Here is a 23,135-nt window from a genome sequence, read left to right as displayed (position 1 = left end):
TTTAGTTAGACTGTCAAAGACAAATATGAAAAGCATTCGTTTAATCCAGCACTTTCACTTGCAGAGGAAACACTGAGGCAGAGGGGACATTAAGTCACCTAAGTCACATAGATAGTAGGAAATATGAGTTTTCTAAATCTCAGTTTAAACGGAAATCTTTGCCATGCTATTCTGGGGCTTGGCAATTTTAAGATTTTTTTCACATGAACCTTTCTGACCTTTTAGAACTAAGAATGCCTGTTTGCCCTCTTGGTCCAAACCAGACAACTGTGTGAAACTGAATTTGAGGGAAAAAACCCCCCAAAACATGCTGGAAACTCAACAGCTTGTTTCTTCAAGGACACTGATTTTTTTTCTGGTGTCCTCTTATATGTAGGGTATAGGTTAGACTTTGCCAGAGCAGAAATTAGACCATGTTTAGCTTTAACAGTAATCACACAGACACATACTCCTTTCCCCTTCAGTCCTTCCCTTTTGAAAATAAACTTGAGGATTTGACAATGCTGAGTTTGAGCAACCTGGTTATGTTATGTTCTTGGTTGGTGAAGGGCCTCGCTGTGTTTCAGTAGTCAGTGCTGAATCCAAAAAGGACACTTTGCTCTTTCTTTCACCCCTTCCACAGTAGGGTTCTCCCACCTCTGCTTTCAACAGATGGGCACCTCAAAATGTACTGTGTATTGGAGCAAAGGGATCATTTTCCTTTGCTAGGGCATGAATTCATAAACTCATTTCTTGTTTAAAAATAAAGTTACTCTGCCATGCACAGTTTTCATCAACACCGTGTTTGGAGGAAAACACCTAGCCCATCCTATAGAAGCTAAGCCGATGCTGGGCCTCTTGCTGGCAGGCTAACTGGGTGAAAGGTCGGTCCCACACTCACAGCCTGAGCTGCCCGCGCCTGGCAGTGAAGTCAACAAAGGAAGTTTAGTAGGTGAAGGGTCACCGCTGTGGAGCTGCAGTCACTTTCCATGCGTCATTCTCAGGCATCTAGTTTCTGTTCAGGGAAATAAAGCTCAGTAGGGAAAAGGTCACACAGACCGAGGCGGCTCTATAATAACCCACTCCTGCTGTGATGCTGTGTCCAAGGCAAGAGGCCAAGTGGTCAGGCCTCCTGGCCTTTAGGAATTCTGCTGCTCAAGTGGAAAAATAGAGATTGTAAAGTGCTTTAAAGACCATCCTGTACCAAATGTGGCAAACTGATACACAACCTATTGACTGGCTAATTCATATTATGTAAAATAACTTTATAAGAAGAGATTCTTTTAAAAAGTATACTGCAATAAAGGAACTTATAGGTTTTCTTATTAGCTGCTCTAGACCAGAGCAATGGGTCCTGATCCTGGCCACACATTAAAATCACCCGGAGAGTTTTACAAATGACTGATGCTTGGTACCAGTTGAATCAGAATCTCTAGCTGGGGTACCCAGCCATCTTAATTTTTATAGAGTATATCTAATGTGCAGCATCGCTTTAGAATCTTAAAAACATGGCCATTTGAAATGACTCCAGATAAGGAGAGAAGTTCTCCACGTTCTAGAACAGTGCTTTTTAGATTGTGGGTCATGACCAATCAGTGGGTCATGAAATCAGTTTAGTGGGTCATAACCAGCATTAAAATGAAATCGAATAAAGAAAAAAAGCATGCTTGTGATAAGAGAAATGGTGGGGGATGAAACTTTTGTTTCAGATCTATCTGGGTCGTGATATAAGAAGACCAGTATTCTAGAGTCTAGGAATAAAAGCTTTGCTGCCTTGAGCCTCCACAGAATTGTTCTGATTCGAAGAGGTTGTTGGCTTTTTAAATAGTTTTGTTGATTCCACAGGATATTGTGGCTGTGAGTTGGGAAGCCTGCCATGATATTATTTTGAAAAGTGCTGTGCAGTGTTCCTCCCACATGGTTCCCAGAGTTAGTTCAGTATGAGCATTTCCTCTTGAAACATTACAAATGTAAAGGGAGGTCATGACCAAGATCTCAAGGTGAATTAATGAGAAATTCGAGTGAGAAAGAAATTGGTTGCTTACAAGTCCGGATGGAACCTTGCCAGTGTGAGCTCCACTCTAAGAAAACTAATCTGGCTAAGACACAGCCATGATAGTCCTTCTGACCCGTGGTATTATGGGGTGGTCACAGGCTGTCACTGACCAGGTCTAGAATCAGCCAAATGGTAGGATTCATACTCTGAGAGGAAGGAGTATCTCCACTGGAGATGATGAGTAACACAATAGAGGACTGTTAAGTTGCTATTAGAGAGCAAACCCAGAAATTGTATGGAGAAAATAGGAATAGTGATGAGGGGTTCGTTCCAGTTTTGGGGCCTCTTTTTCCCTGTTAATGTCCTTTTTTCTTCTTTCTGATTTTTCTTTTGAGTTTCTTTTAAATGAGAGCTTCTGGTTATGCTACTTCCTTGTCTGCTAGTGGACACTATGTTTCAGGATGGTAGCAGTTAGAGAATCTATACCCTACATCAATTTGAAAGGAAGTGGGAGGCCACAGTGTTACTAGATGTATACATGAAATCTCTGAATGTCTGAGGTGTCCACTTTTTATCTTGATATTTTGACATGATATTTAAGGACACTCTTACTTTTCTTCTGCTTCTGTATTGAGGAGGAAGAATTAATGTAATATACTCTGTCCTTCAGAGAAACCTAAGTGTTTGATTCACTAGTTTCAATATTTTGATTTATGAAAGAATTGCTGAAAACCAGTGACTAGTAGTGTTTGCCCTTCTTTCTTAAGAAAAGAAGATTTGCTATGTTCCTGCAACCAAAGGAATAATTAAAGCTAATTTCTCCATGGACCTTGGAAAAATTGGCAACAAATAATGGATTTGTCCATCAAAAAATGTTTAAAGCAAAAAAAAAAAAAAAAAAATGTTTAAAGCAAACGTCTTATCAATCACTGATCAGCTACAGATCCATTTAAGGCAGAACCAGACCAGCCATGGGTGATTTTTCTCATTAAAGTAGTGTTTAAACTGTTGTTTCCAGATGACATAGGAGACATAACAGACAACACCTGCAAGAAGAATTGGTGAAGTACTGACTTTTCATCAATCAAAAAGTTTATTAAGCAGATGAAAAGTAATTTGCCTTCACAGTGACATTTTCCTAAAGTCTTGTTTGTAGTCAAAGGCATTGTTCTTCCTTAAACAGTCAAACTTTAATTACTGGAAAAGGTTAGCATCAAAAGCAAGAACATGTTGGTAAATTAGAGGTCACATCAGAAAAATAAATTCAGTTAGGTTTGAATGAATTTTTCATCTTGTCCCCACCTCCCTCCTTAACCTCCTCTCCCTTCCCCACATGATCACACTTTCCTGTGTTCACATTAATTCTGTTAACAACGAGTGGATATTTCGACACAACAATATTTTGATCTCAGTAAATTTTACAATTCTATCACTAACTGAGATGGTTCAGTTGAAAAAGGAGGCAGTATTTTATAACAAAGAAGGGTGGGTTGAAGTCATGGGGATCCTGTGTTCATTTCTTTTGATACTCACTGAGAGCCCCTCAAAAAAGTCATTTGATCTCTCTAGATGAGTTTCCATGTTGGTAAAGGTCAAGAGTTGTTGTAGATGACCTCTAATGTCCATTGCACTCTTGTTTGCCCATTATCACTTTTAAAATTCTCACTGAATGAGTCTGAGTAATTGCTGCCTTTCCCACATTGAGAAAGAATCTTTGGCAAGAGTTCAGTTAGTATAAACTCCTTTTCTAAGCAGAGGCATCCTGACATTGTCTGGGACCAACAACCATCTCATAGCTGCTAGTTCTGTTCTCTGGAATATCTCAAAATAAATCCAGGCAGGGCTAGGCACAGGATTTTGGTCCGGCTCATTGACTGTTCTGTAATGGGGTTTTGAATCTTGAGTGAGGCTGCAGCTGCAAGAACATAGGGGCAGGTGCTGCTTATCCATCATTACTGCTAGGGGCACAGGTGTGAGGACCGGATTTCTTCTGGGTGTAACCCTGGCGGGGCTTCTGGCTGCCCCATCCCAGAGCTCCCTCCATCTTTTCTGAACCTGATCCTCCCATGTCCTGTGGATTTTGTGGACAAATTTCCATTCTGATTAAGATAGTCCTGGTTAGGTACAATCAGAGCTTTTAAAAATAGGTCTAGAAGCTGGCAATCAAGATGTTTGAGTGACTTTCCATGAAATTTCTCCCCATATTTGGAGGCAAATACCATTCTGCCTGTGTATTCTTTTCCCCAGAATTTGGACACTCTTCCTTTGACATTCCTGGTTCTTTCACCATCTTGTAGATCTACAGTGGTACTCACCTACAATGGTTCTCTTATTCTTAACACCGTTCTCTTAATTGTGTAGACTAAGGTTGAATTAGCATTTGATGACACAACATTATACTTTTGGTTGAGTTTATTGCCAACTAAAACTCCAAAGTCTGCTTCCCTCTGTCCCCCATAAAACATGTATATACTTAATTGATTTTTCAAACTTGACAGTTTTTTTTTTAAATTTCATCAATCTTGCCCATCCAGATCTCAGTGAATTCAAATTCTGTAGTATTGACTATCTTTAAAAAGAAAACTGGTTTGTGTCATCTGAAAATTTGACAATCCTGTATTTGCCATTTGGCTAAGTTGCTTATAAGGAAGATAGAGGCAAGGACCAAGCTCTTTGGAAGAACCCTAGAAAACCGTTTTTGGAAGAAAATAGAATACCAGTTTTGCAAGATGCAGCTGAAAATAGAGTACCACGCTCAAATACATGTGGAAAATGCTACATACTAAAACACTCTTTCGAGATTTAAAATACATATTGATGATTAAAATCTCCAAGAAACTTCCCTCCAGATTGATATTGATCAATGAATTTAGCATTTCCCAAACTGTGTTCCAGTAGATTTTCCTTGATAAAATGAGAAGGGCTGGCATAAATAAATACTTATTTACTCTAGGACTTTCAGAACCATATTTATGGTATTGTTATAATGTGAATCTATAGAATATTTAGTCTTTCTACAATTTACTGGACTACAGAGACTTCTTCTTCACAGAGCATCTTTCAAGACTGGTAAGGTAGGACTTCCCTGGTGGCACAGTGGTTAAGAATCCATCTGCCAATGCGGGGGACACGGGTTCGATCCCTGGTTGGGGAAGATCCCACACGCCGCGGAGCAACTAAGCCTGTGTGCTACAACTACTGAGCCTGCTCTCTAGAGCCCACGAGCCACAACTACTGAGGCCGTGTGCCACAGCTACTGAAACCCATGCGCCTAGAGTCCATGCTCCGCAACAAGAGAAGCCACCACAATGAGAAGCCCGTGCACTGCAATGAAGATCCAACGCAGCCATAAATAAATAAATAAATTTATTTTAAAAAAAGACTGGTACGGTAAATTTGGTAAAATCACGTCAGTGAATATTTTGGGGCTATGGTTGTTATGTTGGCTCCATATCTGCCTAGATTTCCAACCACAAACTTTGTGAATTGATCTAATGCATGACATGCCTCCACCAGTGCTATGAGCAAACACTAAGATCACTTTTTGAAAGAACCCATTTAAAATATCAACTTTATTGAGTCAAAGTCAACTTTATTGTTATTCACATACAATAAAATGTGATCCTTTTAAGGGTACATTCTTAGAGTTTTGACCACAACCACGATTAAGATATAGAACATTTCCATCACTCCCAAAATTTCCCTCATGCTCTTTTGCAGTCAGTCTGCTCTGACCCCTGGCCCCAGGCAACCACTAATCTGCTCTTTATTGCTATAGATTAAATTTCCTTTTTTCTAGAATCTCATATAAATGGTATCATACAGCATGTACTTTTGTGCCTGACTTATTTTACTCAGAATGTTTTTCAGAGTCATCCATGTTATTGTATGTATTAGTAGTTCATTTTATTGCTGCGTAGTATTCCACTGTATGGATACAACACAGCTCATTTATCCATTCATCTGTGATGGGCAGTAGGACTGTTCCTAGTTATTAGCTATTTGAAATAAAGCTTTTATGAACCTTGTATACAAGTTTGTGTATACTCCAGCAGTGTATGAGTTCATTTTTCCACATCCTCACCAACACTTGATATGGTTACTCTTTTTCATCTTAGCTATTCCAGTGGGTGAGAAGGAGTATCACATTGTGGTTTTATTTTATTTATTTATTTTTGGCTGCATTGGGTCTTTGTTGCTGCCTGCGGGCTTTCTCTAGTTGCGGCAAGCGGTGGGCAGGCTTCTCATTTCGGTGGCTTCTCTTGTTGCGGAGCGCGGGCTCTAGAGCACAGGCTCAGTAGTTGTGGTGCACAGGCTTAGTTGCTTCGCGGCATGTGGGATCTTCCCGGACCAGGGATCGAACCCATGTCCCCTGCATTGGCAGGTGGATTCTTAACCACTGCACCACCAGGGAAGTCCCTTTCATTGTGGTTTTAATTTGTACTTCTCTGATGACTAATGGTGTTGAACATCTTTTCGAGTGCTATTGGCCATTTGCGTATCCTCTTTTGCGAAGTTCCTGTTTAAATCTTTTGTGCATTTAAAATTTGGGTTGTTTGTCGTCTTATTATTGATATTTAAGAGTTCATTATATGTTCTATACGACATGTCCTTTTTCAGATATATACGACATATGATACACACATATGTTCTATATGTTACATTTATATATGCATGCACAACGTGTTTATACACATATATATTGGATATACACACACATAATATTTTTGGTATATATTGGATATTTTCTCCCAGTTTGTGGCCTGCTTTTTAATTTCTTAAACGGTGTCTTTCTAAGAACAAAAGCTTCAAATTTTGAAAAAAATCCAACTTTTCAATTTTTTCTTTAATATTCTTGCTTTTTTAGCCATTCTAAGGAATTTTTTGCCTACCCCGTGGTTGTAAAGGAAGAAGTGAGTTTTCCCCTTGTATTCTTGTTTTGGCTAATTCCAGCCATTGTGTTAAGACATTCCCCCGTTCCCTTCCTTCCACAGACTCATCATGAGTTGGCTGGAAGAGACAGTAAGCTTCCAGTTGTTGGAAGTCTACATCAGCTAATGTGACAGGAGCATGGTTAGGCCCTATTTAAAAAGAACACAGAGAACATTTGTAATATGTAAAACTCTTAGAAGAATGCTCTGAAAGGCCTTTCTTAACCACCTTATTAAATAAGTCTTCTCAAGTTACTCTCTATCACATCACCTTGGAAGTATTCTTCAGGGCACAATAATGTTTGGCAATCTTGTTTGTTTGTGTACCTATTTCTCATCTGACTCCCACATTAGACTCTAAGCTTTTCTGTCTTGTTCACATGTGTTGAATGAACGGATGAACCAGTAGAGACTAGGCTGCAATGTGGCTGACAGTATTGACATCAATTTGAGTTTTGTGGCTCCCACAACTTCAGCCTCCAGAGCCTTCCCTCTGTCACTTTCACCCATTACATTTGTAAATACTCTATGGGGGTAAGGCCTTTGCATAGAATTGCTAAGCCCATTTCTTTAGGAGGGCAATCTCTCTAATCCTCACTTCAATGAGATTCTCTGAAAATACTTACTATATTCACCCTTTCATGTGTAAGAGATGATTCAGGATGGGGTAATGGGGGAATTATTATGAAGATTGCTTCTTTCTGTAATTTCCTCTCTAGCCTTTTAGATGGGTAATTAACAACAGAATATTGGTTTTCTTAGATTGTTGCCTAGTAGCATAAACTGGGTTAAAGCGGTCCTGCTGGCATTGTGGGGAAGGGTTTCTTTTACTGGTGTTTATCATTCAGCTCCTGAAATTCACACTGGGTGAAACTTGGCATGACAGCTCTCAGCTCAGTTGCAACTTAGAAGAAAACAGATTCTGCTTTGCTTAAATTGTTTTCGATTGACTGAGTAAGAATAAATTAAAGGTTCTCATAGGTAATCGCTTTTGAATTCAATTAAAAATATCATCAGGCAGCTGCTTTCTTTTTTTCTGAAAGTACAGAAATGATTTTGAGCTAGTTAATTGATTTTCTTATGAAGTTTTTTGACTGACAGATTTAGTTTAATTCTTCGTCAACATTTTTCACTTGTAGCAATATAGGAATAGAAAATCGGAATCAGAAAAAAATTCTAATTATCCTGCTATGGTAAGAATCTCAGAGTAATAACATCTTAAAGGTCAGTCAATTCATCTCTTCATTTGTTCATTCATTTGAACATTGATTCATTGATCAAATATTTATCTCTTAATTTGGGCCAGGTTCACTGCACAAGTGTTTAATACTTATCACACTTGGGATTTTTTTTGTTTACAAATGACCCTAGTTTGCTAGTCTGTAAATTTCAAGCAAGCTGGGACCATGTCTGTTTTATTTACTGCTGGATCATAAGTACCAAGAATAATGAGTGGTGTATAGTAGACTTTCAATAAGCATTTGGTGGAAGAAAGAAGAAAGAAAGGAGAGAGGGAGGGAAGGAAGGAAGGACACGAAGTTAGCAAGGGTAGGAGATTGTGAGATGTTCTGTGTACTGCACTCCTTGGGCAGGAGGAGGCTAGGGACATACTCACCCAGAGGCTAAGGTTAGCCAAACTCTTCTCTTCTTTGTTCAATACAGATCAAGGAAGATTTCACAAGATGTTTTCCCCCTTAGCCATGTCGGAAAATCATGTTTTCTAAATTAAAAGGGCAATTTGTTGGGTGTCACAGTATTCCTTAGAGAATCAGGCTGTATTCTTCTCTAGCTGTTGTAAGGGGTTTATACTCAGAGGTAGGAGCCTGGAATCCTATTCTATCTCCACCCACAATTTGCTGTGAGACTATAGGCAACTTACCTCATCTCTATTTTCTCACCTCAAAAAATGAGGATAATGATGACAGGAATACTTGTTTCAGGAATACTTGTTTAGATTCACTGAAATGTGTATCTGTGTGAATGCTTGACAAAAAGTAAAGTTATTTGAAAGTAATTTGTGCCAATATTATGGAAAAGAATTGGGACAATTCTGCTGGCTTCAACCCCCAAAAGACTAATAGACAAAAAGAGGCACTGGGAAAGAGGCTAAACCCCAGGCTGTACATATTGTATGACTCCATTTATCTCACTATCAAAGCCAGTTAAAATTAAACTTTAATGCAGGAAGTCAAGGTATAAGGGATGGAATGAGGGGGCATAAGGGGTTTTTTGGGGTGCTAGCAGGTTTTATTACTTTACCTGGTTGATGATTACAATGGTAGTTATATGTGATAATTAGTTGACCTATACATTTATGTTTTACACCTTTTCTTTATGCCTGTTATGCTTCAATAAAAAGTTTAAAATGTGATACTGAAGATGATTTTTAAAAACCACCCAAAATTCAACCACTCAGGTATAACTGCTATTAACATTTTGGTCTCTGCTCTTCTAAACTTTTTTCTTTTTATATACGAGTAAATCTACATAGACACCAACCTTCTCCCACCCCCCCAAAAAAAAACCTACAAAAAACATTTATAAATGTAGAAACACACAGTTACACACGTTCTATATTTTTATGTAAAGTGGGATTTTGTTACATATAGTATTGTTTTATAACTCATTTTTTAAATGAATATGAAAAAGGCTTTGATGTTTTTCCTGATTACTAAAAAAATGCTCAATAAAAATGTAAATAATATAGAATATATGCAAAGAAGAAAGTACAATTCACTTTTGGCCTCATCACTCAGAAAAAAATGATGTCTTATAAATTTCCTAACAGATATGACATCACAAGTTTTTCCCAAAGTACCTTAACAAAATAGAGTATCTGATTCTGTCCTTCAGATCCAATCTTGCAACTTACTGTAGTACAAATGTTGTTTTAAAATAATAGGAGGCTCTTTCTCTTAGGCCTAATGGGGTGTCTGCATCTGGGTCAAGTCACTGACAAATGCCTGAACGTGGCTCTTGGCTTTGTAAGCTCACAAAGTTAATATTATAAGTTAAATGTTATCTGAGAGTCAAATTCAAAAGACTAAAACTTAAAAGATGCAGACTCCTATCTAGAATGCCATACATGCTCTCGCCTTTATACCTGCTGGAACCCTCTGCCTGGAACTCTCTCCAATTACTTATATGGCTCTCTCTTTATTCAGATCTCTACTTAAATGTCTCATATCCGAGGCCTTTCCTGACTATCCTTTTCAAAATAGTATACCTCACTCCCTGACACTGTGAATCCCCTCTTTTATGTTTCTTCTCGGCACTTACCATTATCTGATATTATATTAAGCATTTAGATTTTAGAATATTAGTCAGGGTTTCTTTGTTTTGTTCACTCATGTCTGGCACACAGTATATGCCACAGTATATGCTCAATCAATTTTTGTAGAATAAATGAAGTGTTCCCCAAACGTGGCACAACAAGTTAATTGCACCTTTTGCTCCTTCTCTACCTCTAGAAAAATATCTTTGGGAAATGTGATCAAGAGCAGGAGGTATTATATCACCATAATGGTATCACCATGGAGCATGTATTTACCAGTAAAATACAGTTTTATTCTATTGGTGTGATTTTAGAGACACCTTCATCTATCAGTTACCAATTTGAGGCTCATGAGGTTAGAAAGGTTCTTGGAGCTCTTTTTAATATTTCAGAAAGTTTAATAAAACCCATGCAGTTATCCTTAATAAGACTGGGGGGAGGAAATGAAAATAGATAATCCAGAGGTTGCAAAACTTTCTCAGGTCACAGTGATTTAGTAATTTTTGTGATTTTATAATACTATCATAAGTTTTACTGCTAATAAATCATTTGAAATCTGGATTAACATTGACCAAAAAATAGTGATAATATGGGCAGAACAAACTGTTTATTGTTTAATGTATATAAAGCTTATTTGGTAGACAAAATCTTTTAAAGACTCCACTGACACTGGGTAGGAGCAGATGAAATAAATTTAGCCTGATTAGTGAAGCATTTACAAACTTACTTTAGAGAGAGAGGAAGGGTGGAGGTCCTACCTCTGCAGAAGACTGCCTTATTGTATTATGTGATGATTTTGATGAGGAGCACTGTCAAAGGGTGACATTTTTTTTCTCTTCCTCCCAGCCTTTGGATTCCAGACTCCTATACACATAAACCAGCCTCTGCAGTGGGTGCTTGAAGGTCTAGGGATGGTTTGAAGCAATAATTAGTTTCCTATAGTACAAGTTCGGGGCTTTGCTTATTTTCATTAATAAGACTGGATTACAAAAAAGATAGCTTGTCATGTCAATCCCAAACTCCCTAAAATGGATAACCAACAAGGACCTACTGGATAGCACAGGGAACTCTGTTCAATATTATGTAACAACCTAAATGGGAAAAGAATTTGAAAAAGAATAGATACATGTATATGTATAACTGAATCATTTTGCTGTATACCTGAAACTAACACAATATTGTTAATCACCTATGCTCCAATATAAAATAAAAAGTTAAAAAAGAAAGATAGCTTATGCTTTCCTTCTCATTTGGTGATAAAGATTACAGCAGAAATTAATGAAATAGAGAATAGGAAAACAATAGAGAAAAATCAATGAAATAAAAAATTGGTTCTTTGATAAATGAACAAAATTGGCAAAAATCAGCCTCGATTGACCAAGGGAAAGAGAGAGGACTCAACTTATTAAAATCAGAAATGAAAGTTGGGACATCACTACCAACTTTACAGAAACAAAAAAGGATTAAAAGGAAATAATATGGACAATTATATGCCAGTAAATTAGATAAGTTAGATTAAATGGACCAATTCCTACAAAGGCACAAACTACCAAAACTGACTCAGTAAGAAATACAAAATCTTAATAAACCTGTAACAAAAAATAAATAAATAAATAAATTTAGTTGGTAACCAAAAAAACTATACACAAAGAAAAGTCCAGGCCTGGACAGTTTTACTGGTGAATTTAACCAAACATTTAAAGAATTAATGCCAATTCTTTATAAACTCTTCCAAAAAATAGAAGAGGAGTGAACAAGTTCAACTCATTTTATGAGACCACTTTTATGCTGATACCAAATCCAGAAAAAGACATCAGAAGAAAGGAAAACTATGGACTAATAGCTCTTTTGAATATAGATGCAAGTCCTCAACAAGATACAGCAAACCAAATCTGACAACATATTAAAAGGATTATGTACCTTGACCAAGTGGGATTAATGCAAAGTTGGTTTTTACATCTGAAAATTAATTAATGTAATATGTAATATTAATAAAGAACAAAGTACCACATGATCATCTTAGTAGATACAGCAAACCCATTTCACATAATCCAATACCCTTTCATGATAAAGGCACTTTAAAAATTAGAAATAGAAGGGAACTTTCTCAATCCAATAAAGGGCATCAGAGAAAAGTCCACAGCTAATATCACACTTATTGATGAAAGACTGAAGACTTTTCCCCTAAAGTCAGGAACAAGACAAAGATGTCTGCTCTCATCACTTCTAGTATACATTGTGCTGGGGATTCTAGCCAGTGCATTTAACCAAGAAAATGAAATAAAAGACTTCAAGATTGGAAAGGAAGAAGTAAAACTGTTTCTGTTCACAGATGACATGATCTTGTATTTAGAAAATCCTAAGCAATCCACTAAAAACTATTAGAAGTGATAAGTTCAGAAAGATTACAGGTTATAATATTAATATACAAAAGTCAATTGCAGATAGGGGTAGGGGATTAATAGGTACAAACTACTATGTATAAAATAAACTATACGGATATATTGTACAGCAGAGGGAATATAGCCAATATTTTATAATAACTTTAAATGGAGTATAATCTATGAAAAATTTAAATCACCATGTTGTACACCTGAAACTAATATAACATTATAAATCAACTATACCTCATTTAAAAGGATTAATTGTAATTCTATACACTAGCAATGAATAATCTTAAAATGAAATTAAGAAGTTTATTTACAATAGCTTAAAAAAGAATAAAATACAATAAATTTTACAAAAGAAGTGTAAAACTTATACTCTGCTATCTGTAAAGCATTGTTAAAAATAATTAATGAAGATGAAAATAAATGGAAAGACATTTTATGTGCATGTGTCAGAAGACAATGTTGGTAAAATGGCAATACTCCCCCAATTGATCTACAGATTCGATGTAATCCCTATCAACCTTACACTTGGTTTCTTTGCAAAAATTGACAAGCTGATCATAAAATTCATATGGAGATTTGAGAAAACTAGAAGAGTCAAAATGATCTTGGAAAAGAAGAACAAAGTTGTAAGTTGAAGGACTTACACTTCCCAATTTCAAAACTCACTGTAAAGCTACAATAATCAAGACAGTGTGGCAGTGGCATAAGGACAGACATATAGATCAATGGAGTAGAATTAAGAGTCCAGAAATAAACCCTCCATTTATAGTCAATTGACTTTTGACAAAGGTACCAAAAAAAATTAAATGGGGGAAAGAATAGTCTTTTCAATAAATGATACTGGGGCAACTGAATATCTGCATGCAAAAAAAAAAAAAAAATGAAGTTGGACCTATACTTCACATCATATACAAAAATTAAGTAAAAGTGCATCATAGACCTAAATATAAGAGCTAAAAATATAACACTCTTAGAAGAAAATGTGGGCATAGATCTGTAACCTTGGATTTGGCAATGGTTTTTGAAATATAAAAACAAAAGTACAAGGAACAAAAGAAAAAAATCGACTAATTGGACTTTATCAAAACTAAAACTTTTGTGCTGCAAGAAACATAATCAAAAAAGTGAAAAGACAGCCCACTGAATGGGAGAAAATATTTGCAAATCATAAATCTAATAAGGGACTTGCATTTAGAATACATAAAGGACTCTTACAACTCAAAAATAAAAATACAAATAATCTAATTTTAAAAATCACAAAGGGTCTGAATAGACATGTCTCTAAAAAAGATATACAAATGGTAAATCAAAACCATACATAATGGGATACCACTTTATATATATATATATATATATATATATATATATATATATATATATATATATATATATATAGTAAAAATATGGGTAAGTTCTTGCTTGGGAGGCACATATACTAAAGATGGAATGATACAGAGAAGATTAGCATTGCCCCTGTGCAAGGATGACACAAATTCATGAAGAGTAAGTATTGGAGAGAATGTGGAGAAATTAGAACCCCCATACACTGCTGTTAGGAATGTAAAATTGTACGCTTTGGAAAACAACCTGGAAATTCCTCAAAAGGTAAACATATAGTCACCCTATGACCCAGCAACTCCATTCCTACACCCAAGAAAACATATGTCCACCAAAAAATGTTGTCCATGAAAGATCAGAGCAGCATTCTTCATAATATCCAAAGAATAGAAATAACCCAAATGCCCATCAACTGATGAATGGATAAATAATAAGTGGTATAGCCACACAATGGAATATTATTTGGCAATAAAAAGGAATAAAGTACTGACACATGCTACAACAGAGATGAATCTTGAAAATATATTAAACGAAAGAAGCCATAAACAAAAGACCACGTATTGTTTGATTGATATGAAATGTCCAGAATAGGCAAATCCATACAGACAGAAGTAAATCAGTGGTTATCTAGGGCTGGGAGTGTTTGGGAAGTGATACCTAAAGAGAACATGGTTTCTTTTGGAGTGATAAAAATATTCTAAAATTTATTGTGCTGATGTTCACACAGCTCTGAGAATATACTAAAAACCATTGAATTGTACACTTTAAATGAGTGAATTGTGTGGTATGTGAATTATATTTTGATAAAACTGCTACAAAAAAAGTTAATAATGTATTAACTGTAGACTACACTCATTGAAGAAGAAATTAATGAATTGAAAGACAGACCTGAGAAAATCACTCTGAATGCAACACAGAAACATCAAGAAACAGAGAACATGAAAGAGATACATTGTTTGAGAATCTCTGTCATATGTCTTAGTGGAGTGCCAGAAAGAGAATATAAAGAATAAAGGAAAAGAAGATATTAAAAAAATTGATCATGGCTAAGTAGTTTCCATGATTTAAGATAGGTCAAAAGCCAGAGTCTGAAGGAGCTCATGGAGAAGGAGCTGTTGCAGAATAGGCAAAAAGAAAACCTTAAATGCTGATCAAGAGAAAAATCATATTGCTTATAAAGGAATGATATTTAGACTGACAAAACAATTCTGTTCAGTATCAGTGGATGCCACAAAACAAAGAAACATCTTTAAAGTGTTGAGAAAAAAATCAGCTTTACCTAAAACTCTAACTACTTAGCCTACCACTGAAGAATTAAAATAGAAACATCCCAGACATCTAAAAAGTAATTTTTACTACACATAGCTCTTTGTTTTTGAACTACTGATTGATCTAATTCAGCAAGAAGGAAATTAAACCTGGAAGAAATCTGTGGAGTCAAGAAGCAATAGTAAACAACAAAATTGTACATGTGCTGAATAAAATAAGAATGTCACTGAGCCCCATCCATCCATCTTATATTTCATATCAAGGTATCAGGCAATATGATCAAACTTGATATTGAACAGATTTGGGGTCTTAGACTATATTGAGAACCTTTTTTTCTAGCTTGAAAAGATTGAATTTTTTAAGATGGAACTGAGATATATTTAAAATGTTCCTCAGGGGTGTGTGTGTGTGTGTGTGTGTGTGTGTGTGTGTGTGTGTGTGTGTTTCAGGGAGACGCATGTCCAGTTTGCTAACAAGTCTTCCCTGTCTCCACTCAGAGAATTTGTGGTCAGCAGAAGACCAAATTATTGAAATGCAGGGATCAGAGCTGCCCCCATGGTTCTTCACCCACTCTCTCCCTTCTCCAGGTCTTCTCACTCCCATTCCCTGTTCTCTATCCCTATTGGCAGTGACCCCTTCACTGATTGCTAGACACTGGGTGAGGAGCAAAAAAGCTGTTTAGTATATCCATGTGGTGAGGCCATTTTGGCAATTAGTTACATCTAATCTAGAGTCACTGACAACTATTCAACCTGAATTTTTGCCTCTTTATATACAGCTTGAATATGAGATGAACCGACCACTGTTGGCCAGACTTTGGAGAAGCAGGTCTCCTGTAAATTACACAATGTACCTAGCTCAAAGTCTCGGAGAATACATGGATCATTGCTCTTCTAAAATGAATGTGATGCTGCTAAGTGCTTCTTCAGACCATCCACCAATTCCCTTTTGTGAAAACCCACTCTATCAGAGTCCAAGCAGGGTCTCACTGGATGGTAACTGTTGGTACAGTGAAGTATTATTCCTGCCTCAATGACCTGATGTATTGCCTCAAGCTTCGTTCTCTTATTCAGGTCATATTGTTTACTTTTCCCTTTTATGTTGTGAGGGACTACTGCTTTCACAGCACACCGCATTCTGAGCACTGACGTCAATGATCCAGTGGCTTCCATGCAGTGGCAGAGATCAGCTCACAGTTCTATCGCTCATCCACTTGCACAATCACAAACAGAAAGTCAAGCAGACCCCTTTCCGCACTTGTGCTGTATTTATTCTTAGCACTCCACTGAGACTTGGCAACAACCAGTGCAACTAGGAGATATTTTGTTTGTATTAGGTCAACAGTCATCCTCTGAGATTTTCATCTATCTTGTTTGTTATGGAACAGTGGTCCCTGTTCCAACATTCCATCCAAATCACAAATGGCTTGGATAAATCCATCTTGATAAAAGACACGGCGAGCTGAATCACTGGTATTTATTTACTTTTGAAATTCACATTTAAATCAATCTTTATTAATAAAATGACATTGATGTGTGCCTACCAACGCTATTTTCTTTGTTAAGGAAATATGAATGCAAACTCTCAAAGAATCCCAGTTTCCCTAAACTATCCAGAGATGTGTAAATATGTAGCTGCTTAGAAAGGCCATTCTCACTGCTCTTATAATTTTGATTATTCTGAAGAAGGTGTTATTATTTTTTCAAATATAAAGTTTAGTAGCTTTCTCTTTAAAGGAAGAGAATAGTTAGTGAAATGAGGTATACTCTGTAGAATGAAGTTAGGCTCTTCTTATTAAAGTTCCTGTGTAGATCTCTAACCATGCTTCGTATTTTGACTTTCACAAGTGTCTTCTCTTTAAAAATATAGGTTTCCCATATCAGATATCCAGCCTCCTTCATAAGTTCTAGTGTCTTTGCAATATACCTCTCATTCTATCATCACACCACCCACCTCACTTTGTTGTGTAACAGTTAATAATTTTCAACCTCTGGTATCTACTTTAGTCTTCACAACAATCTTGTGAGGTAGGGCCACCAGATATCGTGTGCCTTTCCATTTTACCTCTGGTGTGAAATGTTTTTCTTCTTATAATTAGTGTAATTATAGTAAAATTAATTATGCTTTAAGAATTTTGCAGTGTCCAGTGAAAACCAGGAGAAATGTTAAGGTGTTGTAAAAACAGACTCAGGAATTTCTAACTTAAGAGTCAGAGCCATCCTACCTGTACAGTGAAATAAACCTAATTGAAATAAACCAAGCTAATGGGAAAAAGGGTGGCATCTAGTAAATGCCAAAAAAGCCTGGAGCTACACTTAAAACAATGCCCTATTTAGCTTCTTGGCCTCTTCATGTTTTTCATGCATGCCTCTCAGGCCACATGTTGATCTTTAATTACATTTCCTTTCTTCTCCCCCCCACTCCACCCCCTCCCCAGGAATAGTGTGCCTTATTTTTAAAAAGTTTTACCTACATAACAATTTTAAGATATAGGGTGTGGAGAACTTTGAGTACTATATAAGTCAGGGCAAGTACCTGCTAGCTGCTTTAACAGTCAAACTTCAAAATCTCATTTACTTAACACAACAAAGAATTATTTCTTACTCTTGTCACAGTCAAGTGCAGGTCAGGAAATTTTCTTTAGTGGTATCTCAGAGATCCAGCTGCTTCTATATTGCAACAACAGGAATGCAAGAATTCACACATGCTCACAACTGCCTTGGACCCAGAGAAGCCTTGGACATCATTTATGCTCATATTTCCATTGGCCAGAACTGGTTATGAGGTCTCAACTCAAGTACAATGCTGAGAAATGTAGAGGAACATATTGAGTATTTGGTGAGTGCTAACTATATTTCCTATGAATGTGCAGAATGATTTTGACTCATAGAAAATTAGAGTGGAAAAAGATTTTAGAGGACATCTAGTTTAATCTATTTCCTTATAGCATCAGAGGTTAGAGAGGTTGAATGACTTGGCCAAATTTGCACAAAGTGGCAGAGAGAGGAGTGATTATAATAAGTAGTGTTTACTAGGCTCTTATTATGTGCCAGGCACTATGTTAGCACATCTATGTGCCTTATCTCCCTGAACCTTCACACTGACCCTATGAGACAGACACTATTCTTATCTTCATTTTAAAGATGAAAAATTAAAGCTTAGAGAAGACAGGTGAAACATCTCAGGTCACGCAGTTAATAAACGGCAGAAGGCAGATTCAAACCCAGTCTGCCTATCATCAAAATGCCAACATGTAGTCTATCACTTGATGGCCACTATTTTTGTTCTGATTTCCAAATCCTTCTTCTGATCATACCAACAGACTACATGGTTTGGGGGTTAAATATAGAAGTCCTCATTAAAGAATTATGCTGCAGGAACTTTAAGACTGAAACTGCTCCAGTATCTCTACTTGTCTAGAAGACAGGTTGAAGTTACTTGTGAGAGCAGGGAGAAAGCAATGCCATAAACATAGGCAAATTACACTAGAGTATCATGGTGAAACTTGCTCCTGGCTTTGAATGAGGTTTTTCCATAAAGTATATGAGTATTTTCTGTCATGTGAGAAATAGCCAATACGTAAGAAACGTTAACTTACACCTGCAGGGTAGATGAATGGAGAAAACAGATGTTGCAACATCTGTTTAAGAAGCAAATACTAAATCAGATATCATGGTCATTTCTTGTGGTTCTTGTTCTTCTATATGACAGCAGTACTGGAAGTTTTAGTCATAATTGTTCACATCTACCTATTTGATCAGGGAGTACGCATCAAAGCCTAGAGTTTTCTTGGAAATGTTAGCTATTGTATCATCAATGCAAAATTCTTCATTTCTAGTGAAAAAGACAAAAATAGATTTATAAAATTGTTTCTCATTAAGATTAAATTACAATGTGTTTTGCACAGTACCTGGAATATAAAGTAAGCACTCAATAAATGGAATCTCTTGCTATTCTTCTTCTCACTATTATTATTACTATTATACATCTTAGCCTGTAAGTCACTACAGAACCAGTTTTTCCTCACTTTCAACCTTGACGTTATTGCAAAATTCTTTATACCAGTAGGGAATGAAAATTTCACTGGGGGGGTGGTTCTGACATAGAATCACCCATCCTATTTATTTAACTGAAATGACTGCTTGTTTCATTGACTTCACCATATTGCCAGATTGCTTTAGACCCAGCTTGCAATTGGATACCACCAATAGGAAGGCATGGACCCACAAAGTTTCTAAAACATATGGACACAGGCCAGGTGAAACATGAGATAATTAACTGAGTATCGTTCCAAACGAGTGTTTTGGAGGAAAAATAATTTTCTGTTATCTAGTCTTGATGAAGTCTCCTGGGGAAGGAAGCATGCTGTCCAGGAAGAATTAGTCTAGTTGCCATCAGAAGAACTGGTAGGAGTCCCAACTCTTTTTTTTTTTTTTTTAATTAATTAATTAATTTATTTATTTTTGGCTGTGTTGGGTCTTCGTTTCTGTGCGAGGGCTTTCTCTAGTTGTGGCGAGCGGGGGCCACTCTTCATCGCGGTGCACAGGCCTCTCACTATCGCGGCCTCTTGTTGCGGAGCACAGGCTCCAGACGCGGAGGCTCAGTAGTTGTGGCTCACGGGCCTAGTTGCTCCGCGGCATGTGGGATCCTCCCAGACCAGAGCCCGAACCCGTGTCCCCTGCATTGGCAGGCAGATTCTCAACCACTGCGCCACCAGGGAAGCCCAGGAGTTCCAACTCTTGTTACCAATTTGTTAAGTCCCTTACTTTCTTCAGAAGTATCTGGTTTTTTTTTTTTCTTTTCTACTGTTAAATGCGGTAGTTATTTTGAGAGTTTAATAAGATATATAAGACCTAAAAAAATTCCATATTCATATAAAACCCCACCATAATATGATAAGTGAGGTCTAAAAATTCAGTTGTGTAAAATATAAAGTCATTTTATTGCATGATTAATGAAATGCAGGAAGTTCCAGGGTCCAAGTGTGCAATCCACACTACCCAGGGCCTGCTGAAGTTTGGGGTTTTAAAGTTTCCTATTTAACTGGCCAGTTTGGGCCAAGAGAATATTTGGGATTCAGAGATCTATTTTCCTTTCCCGGCTTTCCCCAAATGGTTTGAGATTGTTTACTATTTCCTCTTCTGGTGTCACTCTTTTTTTTCTTCCCACCCAAATAAACTTTAGCTTTTCCTGATTAAGAAAGAGCTGATCAGAGGATCGAAGTCAGTGCCGGTCATGTGTCAAATTCACCTTATGGGGCGATTTTCACTGTATTCCATTAGATTTAGAGAGGTTAAGTAAGTTACCCATGGTCAATGTGTAATGGAATAGAGAAAAGTTTGTTCTCCTGTTTGTTCTTAGGGAAAGCACTGTGTTTACTTGAGGTAATAATTTGATATGCTGTAATTCATGCTGTGCATAAACTGAGAGGAGGAATTGGCATTGTTACTGAAGGGATGGTGTGGCTTGGGGACAGGGGGGAGGGTGGAGAAAACATAAAAAGGAGAAAGCAAGAAAAGAGAGTAGGAGGAAAGGGGCTGGCAGAACGCTGTGCTCAGAGCTCCTGGTGATCCCTGGATCTTCAGTGTGTGTACAGTATCCAAATATATACTTGAAGTCATTGGTATTCCTGTGGAAATCTGGGAAGGGGTTGAATTCCAAATCTGGGTTTCCACTAGGTTGATATGGGAAGAGCATAGATGAACACAGGCATTTAGGCCCCCTTCTGACATCCGAGCTGTTTGTGAAAGGTCCCAATACTACTTAATAAGATAATTACTCATGTCCACGTCATTAAAAATGTACACTAGAATCTCTGTGAAATGGTCTCAATTAACATCAACTTTTGAATCTGGCTCCATATAATCTATAGAAAAATCTTAATTTATGTCTTCTGTTTGATCTAATTCTAGAATATGGTTAAGTTTTAAGCCTTAGAGCTGAAAACACCACTTTCCCTTAAATCCTTTTAGATTGGAAACTAAGCCAGAATTCACAACTGTTTCCTTCACTGCACATCAAATAAGCAGGGCTCCGTTGAGTAGCATTTTGAAACCCTTAGAATTCTTTGCATGAAATTGAAACTGCAGAGAATGCCATTTTATGGAAATAAATCCGTCCCATGGCCATTGCATGTAAATTTTCCACTTTGTTCTGAAGCCATAAAGGAAAATTATTTTCAGCTTTTCATCTACATGTAGTTGATATACAGAAAAAAATCTTACTTTAATAGCATATTAAATATTTATTGTCTAGGTTATTAAAACATTCCCCAAGACCAGTGGTTCCTGCTTTGCCCAAATACCCCCTGAAAGATATCACACATTTTCACTGGTAACCGTGACTTCCCAAGCCAGGATACTCCCTTAGGGATTGGGGCAGGCAGGGGAAGAAATGTGTCCATTTTTAAGAAATATGTGAAGAGCAGATCAGAATTTTCAGGGCTCAGTGTACAATTAGGAAGAGCTCCTTCTACTCATCTTGAGAATCTGACTGTTATGGGTTGAATTGTGTCCTCCTAAGTTCATCTGTGGAAGTCCTGACATCCCCATTACTTCAGAATGTGACCTTATTTGGAGATACGGCCTTTAAAGAGGTAATCAAGCTAAAGGGGGTCTTTAGGGTGAATCCTAATCCACTATGACTGGTATCCTTATAAAAAGGAAAAATTAGAAGACAAATAGAAAACAATTTAAAGATATAGGGAGAAAAACATGTGAACATGAAGATGGCCACCTATAAGCCAAGGAGGGATGTCTGGAATTGAGTCTTCATTCACAGCCCTCAGAAGGAACCAACTCTGCCAATATCTTGATTTTGAACCTCCAGTCTCTCAAACTGTCAGACAATAAATTTCTGTTGTTTAAGCCCCCTAGTCTATGGTGCTTGTTAAGGCAGCCTCAGCAAACTAATACACTGACTTTCCATCACTGAGAAAAACAAGAGGTACAAAGCTCACTATGTTTCAGTAATCATAGCCCTGAGAGTAGGAAACTGCTAGAAGGTAAATCATGAATTTTGTCCTAGGTGACTGTGGTCCAGTGGGTAGACTTTACTAGGACTAGAGGTAAGAAAACAATTGACTCTCTTATGCTTTTCTTTTACTCAAACCATTCATTTTTATTGCAAAATAATACAATTGCAATATTCTGTCACTCCAATTCTGGTATTTTTCCTTACAAATTTTTATTTATTGAGAATTTATAAGAGGAAAATCATTCCGAATCCCCCACCTTAATAAATCAGTGCTCCAATTTTTGTGTTTAATCTTTGTTTTGATCTAGATGTGTACTTAATTTCACAAAGATTTAATCATAGCATAGAAGCAATTTTGTAGTTTGATTTTCCCCTTTATCAATAGTTCTCAACCATGAGCACTTTTTCCATACCCTACCCACAGCCTGGAACTTTAGGCAATGTCTAGAGACGTTTTTGGTTGGCAGCTGGGGTGGTGGTGCTACTGGCATCTAGTGAGTAGAGACCAGTGACGCTGCTGAACATCCTACAGGGCACGAAATAGCCCCCACCCGCAACAACAATGATCTGGCCCAAAATGCCAATAGCACTGAGGTTGAGAAAACTTGCCTTCTAACAAAATATCATAAATGTTTTCCGTGTTGTTGCTACACGGTCTTCATAATCTTAACGTTTATGGTTGCAAAATATTTCATTGAACTGGTAGATTATAATATATTTAACCAATAAACATGTAATGTTTCTAACGTTTCACTATTATAAATAATGGTGCAAGTATGGTGCAAGTATCTTTTTATTTATATAGTTTTTTAGATGGTATTGAAGAAAAATTCCAGAAGTGGAATTTAGATTAAAGGCTATGAATACTCCAAGTATCAATTATTTCACTTATTATTTTACTTATTACTAAGAAACTGCTATAACTTTCATATATATGTATGTGTGTGTGTGTGTGTGTGTATATATATATATGGGCTCTC

General features: G+C 36.9%; 1 pseudogene; it reads left to right on the top strand.

Moving 5' to 3' along the window:
• Nucleotides 1-13,984: 13,984 nt before the first annotated feature.
• Nucleotides 13,985-14,085, top strand: LOC133097125 (U6 spliceosomal RNA; annotated as a pseudogene).
• Nucleotides 14,086-23,135: the final 9,050 nt, after the last annotated feature.

This window comes from Eubalaena glacialis, chromosome 8, assembly GCF_028564815.1.
Source record: "Eubalaena glacialis isolate mEubGla1 chromosome 8, mEubGla1.1.hap2.+ XY, whole genome shotgun sequence".
Taxonomy (NCBI): domain Eukaryota; kingdom Metazoa; phylum Chordata; class Mammalia; order Artiodactyla; family Balaenidae; genus Eubalaena; species Eubalaena glacialis.
This window is presented reverse-complemented; position numbering and strand designations above follow the sequence as displayed.